We start from the raw sequence: 23,313 nt of genomic DNA on the forward strand, positions 1-23,313 counted from the left end.
AAGCTGCACACATGACCGGCACATATAAAGTCATTATACATGTATTAAAACTTTTATGAACGTAAGGAGTTCATTAGAGAATGATACTAAGTAATTTTAGAAGCTTCTTTTTGCTGGTTCTTCAACCCCTCTCCTCTCCTAAAGCGCTTGTTAAGAAATCAACCAAGTATTAAATGTGTTCTTCAACCTTGCCTAGATTTCACTCAAGTCCTCTTCAGACTGAAGAAATAACCTTTCTTCTTGGTTAATACGAGTTAAGAAAAAATATTTTCTTTAATTAAGGTCTGACCATGTTCCATAATCTTATATATGTTATATTCTTGATGTTCTAGCTATATTATACATGTAGGACTCATGGGATAGAGATAGAAAGCCGTGAGTCCAAATTTCTCCCATTTTCATTGATGTTTTGGTGAGGAAGAAGTATGTGGCGCGGTATGGTAGCTCTTGGTTACTATATTGGAGTTATTTAAATGTAGGGTGTTGCTGTTAGTGATATAAAAGATTGAATACCATGGACACCGATTGATTTGAACGTCTTTTGAGTTTACACCCACCATGTGTTTGTTGAATTGACAATACGACTTGGATGTGTTGTATAATTATTTAAAGTTGAATTTTCATTGTCTGTTATTTTTTATTGAAGGAAAAAAGGATAATTCAGCCGGTGTAGTTCATTAGAGGACTCAAATTAAGGTATGTAATAGTGTCTCTTTCCTTCATTTTCAAGCACGAATCTACGTGGTTGATAGGACTAGTACTCCTATTTTTAAAACTCATATCAAGGTATGGTATGGTATTTTTAAAAGGTTGGAAATACATGGTGGTGGATTTATTTGGTTAAGTGTTTATGATAGATGAATGTGATATAAATGAAGATATATATATATATACATATATATATATATATACACAATTGTTGTTGTAGTTGAAAGTTGAGTTAGGAGACCCCTTATCATGGGCACTGTGAGCTGGTACTATAGGTGTCTTCATTAAGAACTAGTTGTGTTTATGAGTTCCGACTAAGGCCAAAGAATTAAGAACAATTTGTGATTATAGACATGATAAGTTAATAACAGGAGTCCAATTGTATAATTGTTGGCACGTGTAAAGGAAGTACTTTATGAGTAGAATATATATGTATGCATACAAATCTTAAATGTTAGTGAGTTATATCATACTAGAAATATATGTGCTCTTATTCAAGATACATGCTAAGGCGGTAGAAATACCTTTAGTACATCTTTCATAAGCCGACTAGACTCCTTGTGAAATCTAAACCTTATTAAAGTTGTTTTAAATATTGAGTAGGCATACATATAGGCTATTTTAAAAGTTTATATGTTATATGTACATAGTTGCAGTTTAATACTCTTAGAGATGCATATTGAGGTTACATTACTACAATCAGATTTCATAGGTATAATGTTTATTATATACTCGATATGAGCACGGTTGACTCAGTAGGTGACAATGGTTATGAATTTATGTTACACTATCGATGGGGTAATGCTGGTAGGTAGATGCAGTACTAGTTGAAACTATAGTTCACTACACCACCATGGTGAACATGTCTGGTAGGCAGATCTTTACCTAGTTATTACACCACCACAGCGGGCATACCTAGTGGGCAGGTGTTTACTATGTTACTATACCACTGAGATGGCCACTCGGATGGGAAGCATCACCATTGTGATGGGACTAGCATATAGTTCACCATTAGGGCAATATGATTTATATATGTGCGTACTTACTTGAATCCCTCTAGAAAGGTTATGTTTTTATCAAATTTCATCTCCTAGAGTCAGAGGTTATTTCTATCTCAGTATTTTTGATATACATATGTTTACAACTTTCAGCCTTACATATTGGTACATGTTATTCCTATAAATGTCCTTTTGCCAGGGGATGAGACATTCGTGATGCAGGTGCTGGTAGAGGCCTTAGTCATCAAGTACAGTAGGAGTCTGGCTTCAGCTGAGAGATGGTATGCTCTTTTCTTTCGGGAGCGAGGTTCTAGTTTGATAGTGTTATGTTTTGATCTTTTGTATAGGTAGGCAAGGGCCCTGTCCTGTGCACTATGTTAGTTACTATTGAGAGGCTTCTATGGACTTGTATGTATAGTTTCGTTTAGGTTGGTTGTATGGTCTTGTCATCTTTCATTGCTCAATTGAGTTGTATTATGGCTAAGTTGATCTTTTTTTGATCTTTCAGATTTTATTTAGTTATGACCTTATCGGTCCATATTGTTGTGACAGGTGTCCTGGTTAGCCTAAGTTATACAATTTTAGATGTTATATAGTTGTCTTCTCAATTAAGTTAACATCAAGTCCAGTCTCGCCCTCCCCCAATTTTGGGGCATCACAAACTTGGTATTAGAATGAAGTCGCATCCTAGGGATTCCATAAAGTTGTGTCTAGTAGAGTCTTTCTTATTGGTATGTTGTGCACCATACTTATAATCATGAAGCTACAAGATATTTAAGAGTTGTTTCACATCTTTCACTGACAGTTTATGCTATATTGCGAAGTCATCAGGTTATATGACATCTAATTCATGCTATCATTTTAGAATATATCGATGAGAAGTCAAATAGCGATGCGATTATTTGGCATGACTTCAAGAGAGGGTACTGGTCACCCTCTAACTGAATAGAGAGATGGCCACTCGGCTGGGCAACGCCACTATTATGACCGAACAAGCATATAGTTCACCATTAAGGTAGTATGATTTATATATATGTGCTTACTTACTTTTTTTCCTCTAGAAAGTTTATGTTTTTATCAAATTTCAGTTATCGGAGTTGCAGGTTATTTTTATTTCTAACTCTTAGTATTTTTGATATACATATATTTACAACTTTCAGCCTTACATATTATTACATGTTATTCATATTAATGTCCCTTTGCTGGGGGACACTGCATTCGTGCTGTAAGTGTTGGTAGAGCCCCAATCATTAAGTGGGGTAGGAGTCCAACTTTAGCTGATAGATGATATGCTCTTTTCTTTCGGGAGCGAGGTTCTAGTTTGATTGTATTATCTTTTGAACTTTTGTACAGGTAGGCCCATGCTCTGTCTTGTATACTATGTTAGTTATTCTTTAGAGGCTTCTATAGATTTGTATGTATAGTTTAGTTTTGTTTGTTTTATGGTCATGTCAGCATTTGTTGCTAAGTTGAGTTGTATTGTGGCCTAGTTGATCTTTTTTTAATCTTTCAGATTTTATTTAGTTGTGACCTTATTGGTCTAGATTGTTGTGACAGTTGGCCTGGTTGGCCAAAGTGTTATAATTTCAGATGTTATATAGTCGTCTTCTCGATTAAGTTAACATCGAGTCTAGTCTCGCCCACCCCTAGTTTTGAAGGGTAATAAACTTGGTATCAGGCAGAAGTCGCGTCCTAGGGATTCCACAAAGCTGTGTTTAATAAAGTCTTGCTTATGGGTATGTTGTGCATCATACTTATAATCATGAAGTTACATGACATTTAATAGTTGTTTCACATCTTTCACTGACAGTTCATGCTATATTGTGAACTCATCAGGTTATATGACATCTAATTCATACTATTATTTCAGAACATTTCGATGATAAGTCAAATAGCGATGTGATTGATTGGCATGACTTTAAGAAAGGGTACTAGACACCCTCTAAATGAATAGAGAGATGGCCACTCGGCTGGGCAACATCAGATTGTAACAGGATAAGCATATAGTTCACCATTAGGGTAGTATGATTTATATATGTGCTTACTTACTTTTCTTCCTCTAGAAGGTTTATGTTTTATCAAATTTCAACTAACGGAGTAGCATGTTGTTTCTATTCCTAACTCTTAGTATTTTTGATATATGTATATTTACAACTTTCAGCCTTACATACTGTTACATGTTATTCCTATTAACGTTCCTTTGCCGGGGGATACTGCATTCGTGCTACAGGTGCTGGTAGAGCCCATTCATCAAGTAGAGTAGGAGTCCGATTTCAATTGAGAGATGGTATGCTCTTTTCTTTTGGGAGCGAGGTACTATTTTGATAGTGTTATCTTTTGAACTTTTGTATAGGCAGGCCGGGGCCATGTCTTGTGTACTATGTTAGTTACTTTTTAGAGGCTTCAATGGACTTGTATGTATAGTTTAGTTCGAGTTGGTTTTATGGTCTAGTCAACTTTTGTTGCTCAGTTGAGTTGTATTATGGCTAAGCTGATGTTTTTTTTATCTTTCAGATTTTATTTAGTTGTGATCTTATCGGTCCAGATTGTTATAACAGTCGGCCTGGTTGGCCTAAGTGTTATAATTTCAGATGTTATATAGTCGGCTTCTTGATTAAGTCAACATTGAGTCCAGTATCACCCACTCCCAATTTTGGGGAGTGACAAACTTGGTATCAAGGCGAAGTCGCGTCCTAGGGAGTCCACAAAGTCGTGTCTAGTAGAGTCTTGCTTATGGGTATGTTGTTCACCATACTTATAATCATGAAGTTATAAGACATTTAGGAGTTGTTTCACATCTTTCATTGACAGTTTGTGCTATAATGCGAAGTCATCAGTTTATATGACTTCTAATTCGTTCTATTATTTTAGAACATGCTAACAACAAGTCAAATAGAAATGCGATTGATCGGTATGACTTCAGGAGAGGGTACTAGTCACCCTCTAAATGAATATAGAGATGCATTAGAGGCTCAAAGAGAGTCTCCCGCTCAAGGTATTACAACTCCTCCTACTCAAACTATCACTACCTTAGAAAGATATCCAACTCCACCAACTCTAGTGATATATAAAGGTGGCAGAGCTGCTGACCCTCTAACACACCACTAACATCCTAGAGGGATAGGGCATTGAAGGAGCTATTCAGTTGATAGCTCATATAACTGCTAGACAAGAATGGCGGTTGGAAGCAGTCAAAGCTCCTAGAGATCATACATATAAGAGTTCCAGAGTTCATGAGTTTCTGAGCCTAAGTCCTCTAATTTTCACTAGATCTGATCCAAACAAGGACCCCATAATTTTATTGATCAGACTTATAGAGTATTAAAAGTGATGCATACCACAGTTACGTAAGGAGTAGATTTAGCATCATTTAGCTTACGTGATGTTGCTATATTATGGTATAAGGCATGTGTTAAATCTAGGGGAATGAATGCACCTGCAACTGAATGGAAGGAGTTCTCCTAGCCTTTATAGATTAGTATTTACCATGAGACCTTTGACAGGCCCAAGTTGAGAAATTCTTACATTTGAAGCATGGAAGTATGAGTATGCGTGAGTATAGCCTCATGTTTAATTCCTTGGCCATATATGCTCCCCATTTGGTGCAGGCAATGGAGGACAGAGTGTATCAATTTGTCAATTATAGGGTCTCATGTGGCTCGTTAATGCTTGGGAGTGTATACTCAGAAAGATATAAATATTGTACAAATTCCGGATTTTTCTCAAAGGGTGGAAGATTTGTTTCATCAGCTATGAGATACTCACAAAGAGCAATAATAGAGGAAGAAATCTAGGACTATGGGATTATACAAATAACCTCAAAGTAATCTCAAGGATCAGTCATTCAAGTAGTTATCTAGACCTATAAAGAGTGCTTCATCCCATATACAGGGTCAACATAAGGAACGGAGTTCAGTTCCTATAGTGGCAAGAGCATTAAAAACAGGGAAGACAATTATTTCCACATTGTGCTCTGTGCAACAAAGCACATTTTGGACTATGTTGACAAAGGTAGAATATATGTTATGAGTGTGGTCATCTAGGGCAATTTAAGTGATATTGTCCAAGCAGAGAGATAGGTCATATAGTTCAGCAAACAAGATCATCACCGGCTTCATCTCCTTTATTTCACCCTTCAAGACTTGGTCCTCAATCCACTTTAGGTCGCGGTAGGGGCAGAGGCATCATATTCAGGGGATGTGCAAAATTAGTTCTATGTATTAGGTAGTTGGCAGGACTAGGAGACATCACCTAAGGTTGTCACAGGTACACTAATTATTCATTCTTATATAGTATATGCTTTGATTGATCATGGTTCTACCCTCTCTTATGTTACTCCATTGATTGCGAGTCAGTTTGAAATTTTTTCTAAATTATTATTTAAACTATTTGTTGTTTCTACTCTAATTGGCGAGTTTGTGTTAGCTAGAGAGATTTATCAAAATTGTGAAGTGTTGGTATATGGTAGATCTACCTTGGCTGACCTAGTAGAGCTTGAAAGGGTTGATTTTGATGTTATTATTGATATGGATTGGCTAGCAGCTAGTTACACTAATGTTGATTGTTGAGCAAAAATTGTTAGATTTCACTTTCCAAATGAGTTAGTCCTGGAATTGTAGGGTAATGCTTCTATGCCTAAATGTAAGTTTATTTCATACCTTAGGGACCATAATTTGATATCCAAAGGTTTTATTTCTCATTTGGTTTGGGTTAGAGACATGGAAAGTGAACATGTTCCTCTTCAATCAATTTCGGTGGTAAATGGGTTTCCACATATTTTCCCAGATGATCTACTTGGAGTCTCTCCTAAAAGGGAAATATATTTTGCCATTAATCTACTTCTAGGTACAAACCCATATCAATACGTCCCTATAAAATAGCTCCAGCAGTGCTACGATATTTTAAGGAGTAGTTGAAAGATTTTCTAGAAAAAGGTTTCATACAGCCCATCATATCACCATGGGGTGCACCAATATTGTTTGTGTAGAAAAACGATGGATCTTTACAAATATGTATTTACTACAAATAGCTTAACAAAGAAATAATTAAGAATAAGTATCCACTCCCCAGGATTGATGATTGTTTTTACCAGTTCCTTTCTAAAATTGATTTAAGGTCAGGATACCACCAATTACTAGTTAGGGATGTTGATGTCTCTAAGATGCCCTTTAGGACTCAATATGTTCGTTATAAGTTTCTAGTGATGTCATTTGGGCTTACTAATGCACCAGTAGCCTATATGGATCCAATGAACAGGGTATTCAAGCCCTTTCTTGATGTGTTTTTGATCGTCTTCATTGATGACATCTTTATTTATTCGTGAATAGAGGTTAAGCATGCAGATCATCTAAGAGTTGTTCTACAAACTCTCCAGGAGCATAGGTTGTATAGTAAATTTTCTTAATGTGAATTTTGGGTAACATCTGCAGCTTTTCTTGGTCATGTAATTAGAGATGAAGGTATAATGGTTGATTGGTGAAAAATAGAATCATTAAAGAGTTAGTCCAGACCACTACATCCTACAGAGGTTCATAGCTTCCATTATTTAGCGGGATATTATCGCAAGTTTATGGAAGGTTTCTCTATCATCTCCACATCGTTGATGAAGTTGACTCATAAAGAAGTTATGTTTTAGTGGTCAGAGGCATGTGAGTAAAATTTCCAATAGTTAAAGGATAAGTTAACTTCAACACTTGTCTTGACCCTTCCTACGGGTACATAGGGTTATGATATTTAATGTGATGCATCCATAGTTGGGTTGGGTTATATTATGATACGACACAACAAGGTTATTTCTTATGCTTCTAGACAGTTAAGGAAGAACAATTAGAATTACCCTACCCATGATCTAGAATTAGCTACGGTAGTGTTTGCGTTAAAGATATGTGTGTCTACTTGTATGGGGGTGTATGTTGATATCTTCACGGATCATAAGAGTATCCAGTACTTGTTTCAGTCGAAAGAGTTTAACTTAAGCCAGCGAAGGTGGTTAGAATTGCTAAAAGAATAAGATGTGAGCATTTTATACCATCCAGGTAAAGCAAATGTTATAGCATATGCTTTAAGCCGTAAGTCTATGGGAATTTTGACTTACTTAGAGGCTAACAAAATTGAAATGGTAAAAACCTTGCACCAATTGGCTAATTTACAGATTCGATTTCTTGATGCTAAACATGGAGGTATAGTTGTTCAGAATACAAAAGAGTCATCCCTGATAGAAGAAGTTAAGAAGAAAAAGTATGACGATGCAGAGCTTGTGTTTCTAAGGGACAACATAGTACAGCAAAAAAGAATCTATTTGATCGTGGACCTGATGGAGTCCTTATATATCATAATCATCATGTGTGCCTACTGTGAGCAAGCTACAAGGTCAAATTATGAGTGATGCTCATTATTCTCTATGTTCAGTACATCCAGGTTCCACAAAGATGTATCGTGACCTAAGGAAGTTATACTAGTGGAATGGCATAGCTCAATGTCTTAATTATCGGCAGGTGAAAGTTGAGCACCAAAGGCCTGGAGGTGTAACTCAAAATATAGATTTCCTTTATGGAAATGGGATGTAATTAACATGGATTTCATTATAGGTTTACCTCGGTCTAACAGAAAGTATGATTCTATATGGGTGATTATAGACAGATTGACAAAATCAACTTATTTTTTGCCGATTAGGACGACTCATGCGGCAACAGATTATGCCAAACTTTATATATGTGAGATAACTCTCCTATATGGTATTCCATTATCTATTATTTCAGATAGAGGTGTAGAGTTTTTAGCAAACTTCTAGAAATCCTTCCAAAAAGGTCTAGGTACCCAAGTGAATCTAAGTACTGCATTCCATCCTCAGACCAATGGACAGGCTGAACGCACTATTCAAACACTTGAAGATATGTTACGTGCATGTGTACTAGACTGCAAAGGAAGGTTGGATGATCATATACCTTTGATTTAGTTTGCATATAATAATAGCTACCACAAAAGTATTAAAATTGCTCCTTATAAAGCTTTATATGGGTGGAAGTAAAGATTACCAGTAGGTTGGTTTGAACTCAATGAGGAAAATTTATTGGGGCCAGATTTATAGCTGCAGGATTTCCAAGCATAAAAAAATCCCTACCTATACATTCCATGGCAATAGATTGATAAAGTAAAGCTTATTGGAGATAGGCTTCATACAACACAATGCTAGAAAAAATCTTATGCTGATGTATGTCATCGAGCGCTAGAGTTTGCAGTGGATGATTGGTACTTTCTAAAAGTATCACTTATAAAATTCATTATGCATTTTGGAAAGGAAGGCAAGTTAAGTCATAGATATGTTAGACCGTATAGAGTTATTCGCAAGATAGGCAAGGTAGCTTATGGGTTGGAGTTACCCATACATTTAGTTGTAGTTCATCCCATATTTCATGTATTGATGTTACGTAAGTGCATAGGAAATCCGACACGTATTATGCCGCTTGATGAGGTTCAAATTTCAGAGGAAATGATCTATACAAAAGTCCTAGTTGCTTTTCTTGATCATTAGGTCAGGAAGCTTAGAACTAGAGAAGTAGCCTCAGTTAACGTATATTGGTGGAGTAATAGTATTGAGGAGATAACTTGGGAAGTAGAGGAAGAAATGAGGCAGAAGTATCCTCACCTGTTTCCAACACCAATATGATATTAAAGTATATACTTTACTAATCATTATCTTAAGTTAATATTATGAATTTCAGAAATGTGTTAAATAAAAGTTAACCCTCATTTGAGAATGAATATTTTAAGGAGGGGAGGATGTAACATCCCATATATTTTAGGCGGCTTACTCACTAACCTACAGAAGTACGCTCCAAAAATTGTATTTTTGCCCTACGTAGTTGGTTGACAAGTTGTTGGGAGCATTAATAAGATTTTAAATGGTTGATCATATTGAGTATTACTTATGGTATTTCATAATAAGTGTTATACCAAAGTTAGTGGCCCAAGGAAATCTTGGAAAAATAGTACAATTTGAAGGTCATGTCACAATGGATTATTTAATATGATCTCATATATAGTCAGACTTGGGACAAGCATATCTCCCTATATATAAGGATTAGAAGGTCTATTAAATATAAAATTAATGATAATTGAGTCTAGTTTTCAACAAAAAAAACCTCTCATCAATACGCCTTCGGTGTAAAAAGTTATGTGGGTTTACTACGGACTGAGCAGAGGTCAAAATTGTGTGTTCGACACCTGTTAAGTCGGTCCAAATATTTTAAAACTATTATGAATGTATAAAATTCATTAGAGAATGATCCTAAGTCATTTTAGAACATGCTCCTTGCTGGTTCTTCAATACCTTTCCTCTCCTAAATCCCTAGTTAAGAAATCAACCAAGTACTAAGTGTGTTCTTCAACCTTGCCTAGAGTTCACTTAAGTCCCTCTTCGGATTGAAGAAATAACCTTTCTTCTTGGTTAATATGAGTTTAAGAAACTGTATTTTCTTCAATTAAGGTATGAACATGTTCCCTACTCTCATATATGTTTTATTATCGATGTTCTAGAAACAGCCTCTGGCAGAAATGCAAGGTAAGGCTACGTACAATAGACCCTTGTGGTCAGGCCCTTCCCCGGACCCTGTGCATAGCGGGAGCCTTAGTGCACTGGGCTGCCCCCTTTAGTTATATTTTATGTGTAGGATTCACGAGAAAGTGATAGGAAGTCGTGAGTCCAAGTTTTGCCCATTTTAATTGATATTTTGGTGAAGAAGGAGTATGTGGAGTAGTCTGGCAGCTGTTGGTTACTATATTGGAGTCATTTAAATGTAGGGTTTTGTTTTTAGTAATGTGAAAGATTGAATACTATAGACACTGGTTGATTTAAACATCTTTTGAGTTAATGCCCACCATATGTTTGTTGAATTGACAATACGACTTGGACGTGTTGTGTAATTGTTTAAAGTTGAACTTTCATTGGCTTCTCTTTTAGATTGAAGTAACAAGGGATGATTCAGCCAATATAGTACATGAGAGGACTCAAATCAAGGTATGTAACGACTTTTTTTTCCTTCATTTGCAAGCATGAATCTACGTCGTTGATAGGATTAGTTCTCCTCTTTTTAAATCTCATATCAATATATGGTATGGTCCTGTTAAAATATGTGAAATACGTAGTAATGGTCTATATTTGTTTAAGTGTTTATGATATATGAATGCGATGTAAATGATGATATATATATATACAATTATTGTCGTAGTTGAAGATTGACTAGTTGTGTTTATGAGTTCCATGTGTCCATATGACTAAGGCCAAAGAATTAAGAACTATTTCTGATTATTGACACAATAAGTTAATAACGGAATTCCAATTATATAATTGTCGGCACGTGTAAAGGAAGCACCTTATGATTAGAATATATATGTATACATATAGATACTAAATGTTAGTGAGTTATATAGAAGTAGAAATATATGTGCTCTTATTCAAGATACACACTAAGATGGAAAAAATACCTTTAGTACATTGTTTAGAAGCCGACTAGACTACTTGTGAAATCTAAACCTTATTAAGGTTGTTTTAAATATTGAGTAGGTGTACTTATATGCTATTTTAAAGCTTTATACATTATATGCGTATAGTTGTAGTTGATGACTCTCAGAGATGCCTATTGAGGCTGCACTGATACAATCATCTTTCGTATGTACTATGTTTATTAGATAAAGTCGATATGAGCATAGTTGACCTCAATAGGTGACAATGATTATGACTTTATATTACACAATCAATGGGGTAATGTCGGTAAGGACATTAATAGTTGCAACTATAGTTCACTACACCATCATGGCGGACATGTCTGGTGGGCAGATATTTACCCAGTTATTACACCATCACAGCAGGCATGCCTGTGGGCAGGTATTTGCTAAGTTACTACACCATCGACATGGCCACTCGGCTGGTCAGGGTCGCCATTATGACGGGAATTGCATATTGTTCTCCATTATGGTAGTATGATTTATATATATGCTTACTTACTTGTCTCTCTCTAGAAATGTTATCTTGTTATGAAATTTCAGCTCTCGAAGTCGTAGGTTTTTTCTATCCCTAACTCTCAATATTTTTGATATACTTATGTTTACATTTTTCAGCCTTACATACTGGTACATGTTATTCATACTAACGTTCCTTTGCTGGGGGACGCTGCATTTATGTTGCAGGTGCTGGTAGAGCCACTAGTCATCAAGTACAGTAGGAGTCTGACTTCAGCTGAGAGTTGGTATGCTCTTTTGTTTCGGGATCTAGGTTCTAGTTTAATAGTTTTATGTGTTGATCTTTTGTATAGGTAGGCCAAGTCCTTGTCCTATGAACTATGTTAGTTACTCTTTAGAGGATTTTGTGGACTTGTATGTATAGTTTAGTTTGGGTTGGTTTTATGGTTTTGTTAGCTGTCATTGCTCAGTTGAGTTGTATAATGGCCAAGATGATCTTTTTTTTATCTTTTAGATTTTATTTAGTTGCGACCTTATCGTTCTAGGTTGTTGTGACAAGTTTCCTGGTTGGCCTAACTATTATAATTTCAGATGTTATATAGTCGGCTTCTCGATTCAGTCAACTTCGAAGCCAATCTCACCCATCCCTAGTTTTGGGGCGTGACATACCACATCAAGTAGTGCCTTTTTTATCGGTGTGAAGTGTGCCACATTTATTAATAGGAGACTATGAGGCATTTAGGAAACCTCACTTCATTCATCATTCTTATATTGTATGATAAAGTTGAAATCTAAGGTTTTTCCTCTAACACTTTCTCTTTACGATTACATAATTATGCCTCCATGAATAATCCCTGTGAGAAGGAATGCCAATAAGGAGAAACAAGCTCCATAAGCTCCAAATGACTCTTTGAATGAGCAAGTCTATCATGTGGAGTTTCAGACCACTTTTCTACTACTTGTCCAAGTTATAGTCGCTCAAGAAAATAGAGAAGTGGTAGCTCATATGAACCCAAATATGGGTACGGTGGCTAGCCGAGTTCGTGACTTCACTCGAAAAAACCCTCTCAAGTTTCATAGTTCTAAGGTGGATGAAGATCCATAAGAGTTCATTGAGGGTAGTGGGAAAATTATTGAGATCATGGCCGTTAGTCCGGTGGAGAAGGCGAACTTGGTGGCGTATTAACTCAAGGGGGTTGCATAAGTTTTGTGTGAAAAATGGTAGAGTCAAAGAAGTAGAGAGTTCAAGGGTGCTTTCCTTGATCACTTCTTTCCATAGGAGTTAAGGGAATCAATGGTTCATCAACTTGCATCAAGGAAACATAGTATGAGGGAGTATTCCCTCAAGTTCAATAAGTTCTCGAAATATCCTCCTTTCATGGTTTCCAATGCAAGAGCTCGTATGAGCAAGTTTATTTCGTGTGTGTCAGACATGGTGGTCAAAGAGTGTAGAACCACTATGCTAGTCAAGTAGATGGACATCTCTAGTATCATGAAACATGTCAAACAAATCAAGGAGGAAAATTTAAAGGAGAGGTCTACAAGGGAGTCTAAGAATGCTCAAACTTATGGTGGTTAGTTTTCTTATGGTAAGTCTGGAAATGTTGTTTTCTCTCAGATTCGTCAAAAGTTCTCGAGAAAAAACTTTTCAAACATTCTGAATGCATTGTTAGAAAATGATAGAGTGCCTATAGTAAAGGTTCAAGGAGGATCTCTGAGTGTCCAAGTCATTCCCCCATTCAACAAATATGGAAGAAACCATGCAAGAGAGTGCTTGGAAGGATAGGGTGCATGTTATAGGTGTGGTATGCTGGGTTATCACGCGAAAGATTATAAAATGGTGTGATATCCTAGGCTCAGACTCATGCTACAGGTCATTTGATTAAGCAGGGTACTACTCTAGGGTTCGGTGGCAATCAATGCTAAAACAGATTCTATGCTCTTTAAAGTAACAATATCTCTAGATGTGGTTACCAATATGTTGAAAGTATTTGAATTTGATGTTTATGCATTGTTATATCCAGGTGCTTCTCTATCATTCTTTACTCCTTATCTTGTTATGAAATTCATTATTAGTCTCAAGATCTTGTTAGAGCCTTTTTTGGTCTATACTCCTATTGGCAATTCAATTGATGCTGGAACAGTCTATAGAAATTGTCCGGTCTCAATTCTTCATGAAATAACCTTAGTTGATCTTGCAGTGCTTGATATGACCGATTTTGATGTTATTCTTGGTATGGATTGGCCTCATGCATGTTATGCTTCTATATGTTGCAGAACCCTTATGGTCAAGTTTCAGTTCCTGTCATGACTCGAACCTAGGGCTTAGACGTTACATGGCGATCAGGAACCTGAAAGATCCCAACAAGCCATCTTGGTATACATTGCAGACATAAGGTAAAGGAACATGATAAAATAAGAGGAAGAATCCAATCAACAAGAAGTCAAAGGAAAGTAAACTCCAAACAAATATCCATAATGGACTTACATCAACTTGAACGTCTAAACATGCCTCTATTCTAGACTTAATGGGGGCTTAGGACAAGCTCCTAGCTTACCCGAATCATAAGAAAAATTCAAGGTAATAATATGAAAAAAGGTTATGTCCTCGATGAATGAGGAATCACCAACTCTTGTAAACTAAACCACTTTAGACATGAATGTGAGGAGCATGAGTATCGTTCGTCCTGATATTATGAGATTGTCATGACCTAAACTAGGACCAAGACACAACAAAGAGATCGAGATGTTGGGATCCCAACCAAGACATATTAGAATTCATTACATTCATAAGGTAATGAACATCATAATAAGATATAAGAAGAAGTAATCAACTTAAGGGAATGGGACTAACGAAAATCAACTCAATGGCTATCCAATACGGACTACATCATACAAGGATCTAGACATGCCTCTAGTCTAGTGTTTGATGGGAGCTAAGGACAAGAGCCTAGCTCACCCCAAAAAATGAATAAAGTCAAGTAAACAACAAGATTAAAAGTCATGTGCTCGATAGAATAAGGACTCACCAACTCTTTGAGAATCTAGATCAATAAAAGCCACAAATAGGATGGTCGTAAGTGTCTTTCATCCCTACATTATGAAATAATGTAGGCAAAATATGCATTAGTATGTTTGAATGAACTAAGTATGTGAGGTATGCAAGAAAAAGTAAAGGAACATAAAATATTCCATAAGATGCATGACCAATCATAATGAACATGAGTAAGGCTTAAAAGATTTGAAAACATATGAAACTCATTGTCAATGCATATCATAAAACTTCCTCATGAACGCATACCTTGACACTTAAATTATGTGGGATAAGAACTTTAACCAATATCTAAGACCTTGCAAGATATTAAATGGAACCCTCATCAAGAAGGGGGAGGCTACCTTGCCAAGGTACACTCCGTTATGGTGCTCATATCAATTAAACTCAACTGTGCTATATCTGGATCCACTAGCCAGGAAATGAAGGCAACCTATGGGGGAAATGTAGTTTGGGAATTTAGGTTGCTACTAGGATTCCCTTGGATAACTAAATGCATTATCAGACCAAACCCCACCTAGAAGCCCTCTCGATGCTTAGTCAATATCCCAATGAAAACTCATAAAAAAATGATCATTACATAAGAAGGAAAGATAGTAACTACCTATCAATCCATCTTTACAAGACATATTAGGAATAGCTCATTAACTTTAGTGATTCATAAGAATCCATAATTTTTGTGAGAGTTGTACTTATCACCATCTTTAACATGATTGTGTGAGAATTTGACTTATCACACCATAATAACATAGTTGATCTTAACTTTGATCATCATCATAACTTTTATCATAAAATCATAATCTCAACTTTAAATCATAGAAGCTTTCATTGAAAATCATCAAATTCATGATCAACTCATAAAATCATCTTTAACTTTTATAATCATAACTTAAAAGTAGCTTTATGCATGGGCATTCATGTTTTAACTTAAAATCATGCAATTCTTATAAAAACATGCATATAATGATCCTGATAACATCTAAAAATGGAATTAAATCATCCCAATGGAATTCATCAAAACTAGGGTTCATAATCAATTGAAATTGAATGAAAACAAGAGAAAACAATGGGACTCCATGGGTGAAAGGATCCCTTGTATCAATCCCCACATACCTTGAGTGTTTTAACTTAGACTTGAAGAAGAAACCTTGTAAAAATCTGGAAACACTAGCTTGAGCTTGAAGAGAAACCCTTGAGAGAACTTAGTTCCTTGCCTTCATTAAATTTTAGAAGAATGCCTTGTGAGTAAGGGAATTTCAAAGAATCGGATAGATATAACGTTGATCCTGGCCATAATTGCGTCTAGGTTCATTAAACCAAACTTGGAAAAAGACACAATTACCCTTTATTAAATCTAAACATTCGAACCTAGGGATTGACTCTATAAGTTGTAGAAGAGAGGATGAGTCATCATGACGACTCGTCTTGCAGGTCTATGAAAAATCTGATTTTGAAGTCTCTGAAGTTTACAAATGGGTCTTTCCTACGACCCATAAACTTGTCTATGACTTGTAATATGGACTCGTCATACAGGTCTTGAATCCTCAAGTCTTTGGTTATGAGTTGTTCCTACAACTCATAATAATTCCTACGAGTCATCATGTTAAGTCATAGACTTGACTTTGAGGGACCTCTAAAACATGGCCTCTGATGCTGGGTTATGAATGGTAAATATACACCCGGATCAAGCTAAAAATAAACATCATAGTGAAAGACCCGTAACATACTGGTAACAACATCAGGAGTCTCCTCCACCTCTTGCCTGCCATGGAGAGTATACAACCTATTATTACGTTGACCACTTTTTGGTTGCACTTGAGCACCTTGAGAAACTTGGTCTCCATTAGAAACACGACCTTGAGGATGACCATCTTTTACCTTTCATTCTTTAGCATGATGACTCGTCTTACCACATCAGTAGCACACATTCAAACTAGCTAAAAAATCATACTTGTGGTTCTACCACACTTCTTGCATGCGGGAGTAACTTGACTAATAGGAGTACCTCTTTGAACTTAGGTTTAGGGACCCTATCCTTGCCAAACCTTGGAGTGGTGGAATAAAAAGACCCTTGGTCGGAGTACCTTTGACAAAAATGAGGATGCCCTCCATTTTTAGACCTAGCATAAGAGGAATCACCACCATCGGTCCTTGCCCTTTTTGACTCCTTAGTTTTCTCCCTTAGCTTCTCACCCTCTATTTGCTCTACATAGGTCATGACTCTAGATATATTCGTCTCCCAAATCAAGATAGCCATTTTCACTCCTTTAAGACCATATCTGACACACCCGATACAAACTTGCTCATACAAGCTCTTGAGTCGGCAACCATGAATGGAATATATTTTGATAATTGAGTAAACTTGAGGGTATACTCCCTCACAATCATACTATCTTTCTTAAGGTTCATGAACTTTTGCACTTTAGGATCCCTCAACTCCAATAGGAAGAAGCAATCAAGAAACACTCTTTTGAACTCATCCCAAGTCACTAGATACACCTCCCTAGGACTTTCACTTTTCTATTAGTCATTCCAAATATGAGAAAGTGGCTAACTCTACCCTCTGAACCGGGTTAATCCCAATGATCTCAACAATCTTATAGATGCTATCAACAAACTCTTATGGATCCTTATCATCTTTAGAACCCCAAATCTCTGGAGGATTCATCCTCAGTAAATCACAAACTCTTGTGGCCATTGTACCAATATTTGGGTTCACAGGAGCAACCACTTCATGTTTAACCTTAGGCGTAAAGGCTTGAGAAAACACTTGAAAAGCCGCTTGGAACTCGGAGTTGGAAACTTGATCATTCAAAGGCTTATTCGGAGCTTATGGCTCCTCCTCAACCAAATTCCTTCTAGCGGGTTATCTTTATGGGGGCATATTCTAAAAATTGCAAAAAATAAGCGTTAGAGGGAAAAACTTAACCACTCTACCGCACAACATAGATCATGAAAGAAGTGAGACTTTTCTAAGTTGTTTCATAGCCTCATATTCATGGATGTGGTGCTCTTCACACCAGTGAATAAGACTCTACTTAATGCGGCATGTTAGACTCCCTAGGACTCTTATAAAACTTGTGCTCTGATACAAAACTTGTCATGACCCAAACTAGGTTCAAGCTGCAACACAACAATTGGGATACGAGGGGACCCAACCAATACATCTTAACATTCATTGCATTCATAAGGTAAAAACATGATAATTATAGATAAGCATAAGTAATGATCTTAAGGAAGTGGGAGTATAGGAAATCAACTCAATAGATGTCCAATACAGACTACATCATAAAGCCGTCTAAACATGTCTCTAGTATAGTCTTTGATGGGGGCTTAGGAAAAGCACTTAGATCACCCTGACAAATGAAGAAAGTAAAGTAAACGACAAGAGTAAAAGTCATTTCCTTGATAGAATGAGGACTCACTAACTCCTTGAGAATCTAAAGAAACTCTAGCTACGAATATGATGGTCATCAGTGTCGTCCATCCCTATATTATGAGAAAATATAGGAAAAATATGTGTTGGTACATTTGAATGTACTAAGTATGTGAGGTATGCATGAACAAGTAAACGAACATAAACAATATGCCATCGAGAAGGGGGAGGCTACCTTGCCAAGGTATACTTCATCATTGTATTCATCTCAACTTAACTCAACTATGCTATATGTTGATCCACTAAAGAGTACATGAAGGAAACCTATGTGGGCAACGTAGTTTGGGAGTTTAAGTTGCTACTAGGATTTCCTTGGTTAACTAACTGCATTACCAGACCGAACCCCACCTAGAAGACCTCTCGATGTTTAGTTAATATCCCAATAGAAACTCATAAAAACATGATCCTAACATAACAGGGAAAGATAGTAATTCCCTATCTATCCATCTTTATAATTCATATTAGGAATAGCTCCTTAACTGTAGTAATTCTTAAGAATCCATAACTTTGGTGAGAATTGTACTTATCACCATCTTTAACATGATTTTGTGGGAATTGGATTTATCTCAACATAATAACTTAATTGATATTAACTTTGATCATCATCATAATTTTCTTCATAAAATCATAATGTCAACTTTAAATCATAGAAACTTTCATTGAAAATCATCAAACTCACGATCAACTCATAAAATCATCTTTAACTTTCATAATCATAACTTAAAAGTAGATTTATGCATGGGCATTCATGTTTTAACTTAAAATCATAATTTGTTTATGAAAACATGCATATAATGATCTGATAACATCTAAAAATGGAATTAAATCAAGCCAATACAATAATCCGTAGACACGCCTATAACTTGTCATGTTGAGTTGTAGGGTGTCACCTGAGGTTAGTTCTGAATGAAATCTTAGGACTCACTCCTATGAGTCGTAGAAGTCCCTACGAGTCGTAAAAGGACTCATAAGCATGAGTCATTTAGAAATTTTGAGAATTTTCTCCTTGGCTCCAACTTTCCAACTTCTGAGGTCTTACAGTATCTCCCCCATGGGAACATTCATCCTAGAATGAGATTAACTTATCATAGGAAGGAAATCTAAAGATGAATAGAAACCCAACATGATATTAATGACATCTTAAAATGCATGGAACATGAAAACTTCAACTTCATATAAAATCATGACTTTAAATTCAATTTTCATGAACATGCATGTAGATGAATAACATAGGAGGAGCTGAATACGTAATAGTTCAATTGACTTAGAATAAGAACAACTTACTACTTTAGTCTTGAGTAGAGAGAAAGAGGTGCGGGTATCATTTCATCATATCCGCCTCCGCCTCCTTAATAGAAGTGTGTACTTGTTGATTCCCGCATAACACTTTGATAGAAACAACTTTTTCATTCCTTAACTCCCTAACTTTCTGGTCTAATATTTGTACCGAAACTTCTTTATAAGTTAAATTTGCTTTAACACTTACATCTTCCAATGGCACAATGAAATTTGGATCACCCACAAGCTTTCTCAACATAGATACATGAAACATTAGGTGAAGCATAGCTAACTCAAGTGATAAATATAACTCATAAACCACCATTCCAACACATCTCAATATCTAATAAGGTCTAACATACCTAGGAATCAATTTTCCTTTCTTACCAAAACACATTACACCCTTCATGGGTGAAACCTTCAAATAGACCCAATCATCCAAACTCAAATTCAAGGTCTCTTTTCCTAACATTGGAATAGGAATTTTGATGACTTTGATCTATCTTCAACATCTCCCTTATGAGTATTACCTTCTCCATAGAATCTACCACCAAATATGGACCAATCAAGTGCATATCACCTACTTCAAACCATCCCACTAGGGATCTACATCTTCTCCCATACAATGCTTTGAAATGAGCCATTTGGATGCTAAAGTGAAAACTATTATTGTAGGAAAACTTAATTAATGGCAAATGTTCATCCTAAACTTCCTTTAAAGTCTATAACACACACCCTCAACATATCCTCTAAAGTTTGGATCATTCTTTCGACTTGACCATTGTTTTGAGGATGGAAAGCGGTACTTAACTTAAACTTTGTATCGAGACCCTTTTGAAATGATCTCCAAAAGTGTGAAGTGAATTATATACCTCAATCCGATAGAATGTACAAGGGGACACCATGAAGCCTTACCAATTCATGAACATACAACTTAGCATAGTATTTGGAACCATAAAAAGTCTTAACTGATAGAAAATGCGCCGGCTTAGTCATCCGATTTACAACATCCCAAATAGAATCATGTTTCTTTTTAGTACAAGAAAAATCCGTTACAAAGTCCATATTAACATCCTCCCACTTCCAAGTAGGAATTTCAATGTCTTGGGCTAAACCTCCTAGTCTTTGATGCTCAACTTTAACTTGTTGGTAATTTGGACACTTAGATACAAATTCCGCTATGTCCATCCACTCATTAGTCACTAAAGTCATTCCTCGTTTCTTTGGTACACATTGAACTGGGCTTATCCACTTACTATTAAAGATTGGGTATATTATACCTGTATCTAGGCACTTAATTATATCTTTCTTCACTACCTCTTTTATAATAAGGTTCAACCGATGTTGTGTTTGTGCACTAGACTACGTCTTTCTTCTATGAAAATCCTATGCATGCATAAAGTGAGGCTAATAATATGGAAATCAGCCATGTGCCATCCAATTTCCTTCTTGTGCCTTTTTAATACCTCAAGTGCTCCTGTGACCTGCATCTCAAACAAAGCTGACGAAAGAATTACAGGTAAGGTATTATTTACTCAAAGAAAATCATACCTAAAATGTGCTAGAATTCATTTAAACTCCAAGTTAGGAGCTTCTTCAAGAGATGGCTTGGGTGAAGGACCCAATTCTCTATTCAAAGGTTCCACATTTTTTCTCCACATGCTGACATCTGACATGTCAAGCCCACTAGCTAACTCTTTAGCTTCCATGTCCTCTTCAATATCTTGACTCAATATGACTCTTTCCAAAGGATATTTTGCTAAAATACATTGAGCTGAGACTTTTTAATCGATGATAGTTATAGAAGACAACTTTTCATAGACTGCAGGTAATTTCAGTGTTTGATATACATTGAATACCTCCACTTTGTAATATGGTATCATAGTCAATCTACTTGTGGCCACATCAATAAGTGCACCTTATGTTGCTAAGAATGGACACCCAAAGATAAAAGAAACATCTGGGTTTAGGCTCAAAATCTAATACAATAAATTCAATGAGAAAGATGAGGGATCCCAATTGAACTAACAGATCCTCAATAATACCATTAGGTCTAGCTACAGAACGATCAGCTAATTTTAACAAAATGGTAGTTGATTTAAGTTCTCCTAGACCTAATTTCTTAAACATAGATCTAGGCTTTAAGTTTATACTAGCACCTAGATCACAGATACCTCTTGCATTACTGCACTTACCAATAGTTACGTGTACCGTGAAAATACCTGGATCTTTTTGTTTAGTTGGAAGCTTAACTTTGTTCAAGATTCTTGAACTACACTCTTCAGTGAGTGCCGCTTTTTCAAATTCATCTAACTTTCTCTTGTTGGCCATACTATCTTTGACAAACTTGACATATTTAGGAATGACCTGCAATATATAAATCAAAGGTAAGTTAATTTGTACTTGTGTAACCATGTCTATGAATTTTTCAAAACATTCCACCTCTATCTTCTTTTTAATTTTTGTGGGAATAGGGGACGTGGTTTTGTTTTTGCCTCTTGCTCCATCTGTGGTCGGCTAGATTCACTAGTTCCAATCTCCACAACTTTACCTTTCCCTTCATTACCTTTGCTTTGTGGTGCTAGCGCAACTAGTTCTCATCCACTTCGTGTGCTCACAACCTTTACCTGCTTGGGGTTTGGATCAGTTTTACCTGGTAAACTACCTTGTGGGCAAGAATTCTGAGCTCTTACTAGCTGTCCCACCTGCTTCTCTAAATTTTGTGTAGTGATTTGATACTGATGAATGTCTACATCTACCTGAGCTTGGTCATTCATAAGTTTTTTAAGCATGTCTTCCACACTCATGTTTCCTGCACTACTTGATTGTTAGTTACTCTGGTCTTGCTAATTGTAGTGCTGGCCTTGTCCTTCTAGTCTATATTGACCTTGGCCTTTATTATTGTACTGTTGCCCACTTCTTTGTGGTCTTGATTAGGTCTGCCCTTGATGTTGGTTTTGCTAATTTCCACCCTATGAGAAGTTTGGATGGTTTCTCCAATTTGGGTTGTAAGTATTTCCATAGTTCTGATTACCTCCACCCTTAGGTACATTACCCACGAAATTTACCAACTCAGGATTAGCTCCACAATATTCTTCCATATGTTCACTACTTCCACACACCTCGAAACATATGTGTTGTTTCTCAACCATATTCACAAGAGCTTGGTGCTGTCCTTTTACTAAAGTGTTGAAATGTATTGTCATCATAATCTGTATTGCTGCAATTTGTGCCGTCAATGTTATCAGTACATCAACTTTTAACATGTCTACTTGTTTTTGAACCAGAGGTCTAGAGTTTCCTCCATTTCACTCAACATTTTCCTGAGATATGCGATTAAGCAATGTATAGAGCTTATGATATGATTTCTCTAGTGCCTGTCCACCTGTTGTAGAGTCAAGAAGAATTTTGGTGTTGGGTTCCAACCCTTCTATGAAGATGTGTACCAACACCTCATTAGCTTGATGATGGTGAGGACAACTAATGAGTAAAGACTTAAACCTGTCCCATGATTGGTACAAATATTTTCCATATTTTTGTTTATAGCTTAAAATTTCATCCCTCAACTTAGTTGTCTTCCCAGAAGGAAAAAGCCTTCTAAGAAACGTGCAAGAGAAATCATTCCATTAAGTGATTGAGTTTGGTGGTTCTTAATTCAACCACCTCTTAGCTTCCCCCAACAAAGAAAAGGGAAACAATGTTAACCTCACATAGTCAGGAGATACCCCATTAGGCATATAAGTGTCACTAATCTCCAAGAAGTTTTGGATATGGACTTGGGATCTTCATGAGGCAAACTAGTAAACTGTCCATTAAAGTGCAATAGCTACATAATGTTCTGTTTAAAATTAAATCTTCCTCCAGCTAGCAGTTTTTGAATGCTG

The sequence above is a fragment of the Solanum dulcamara genome, chromosome 1 (genome assembly GCF_947179165.1).
Source record: "Solanum dulcamara chromosome 1, daSolDulc1.2, whole genome shotgun sequence".
In the NCBI taxonomy this organism is placed as follows: Eukaryota; Viridiplantae; Streptophyta; class Magnoliopsida; order Solanales; family Solanaceae; genus Solanum; species Solanum dulcamara.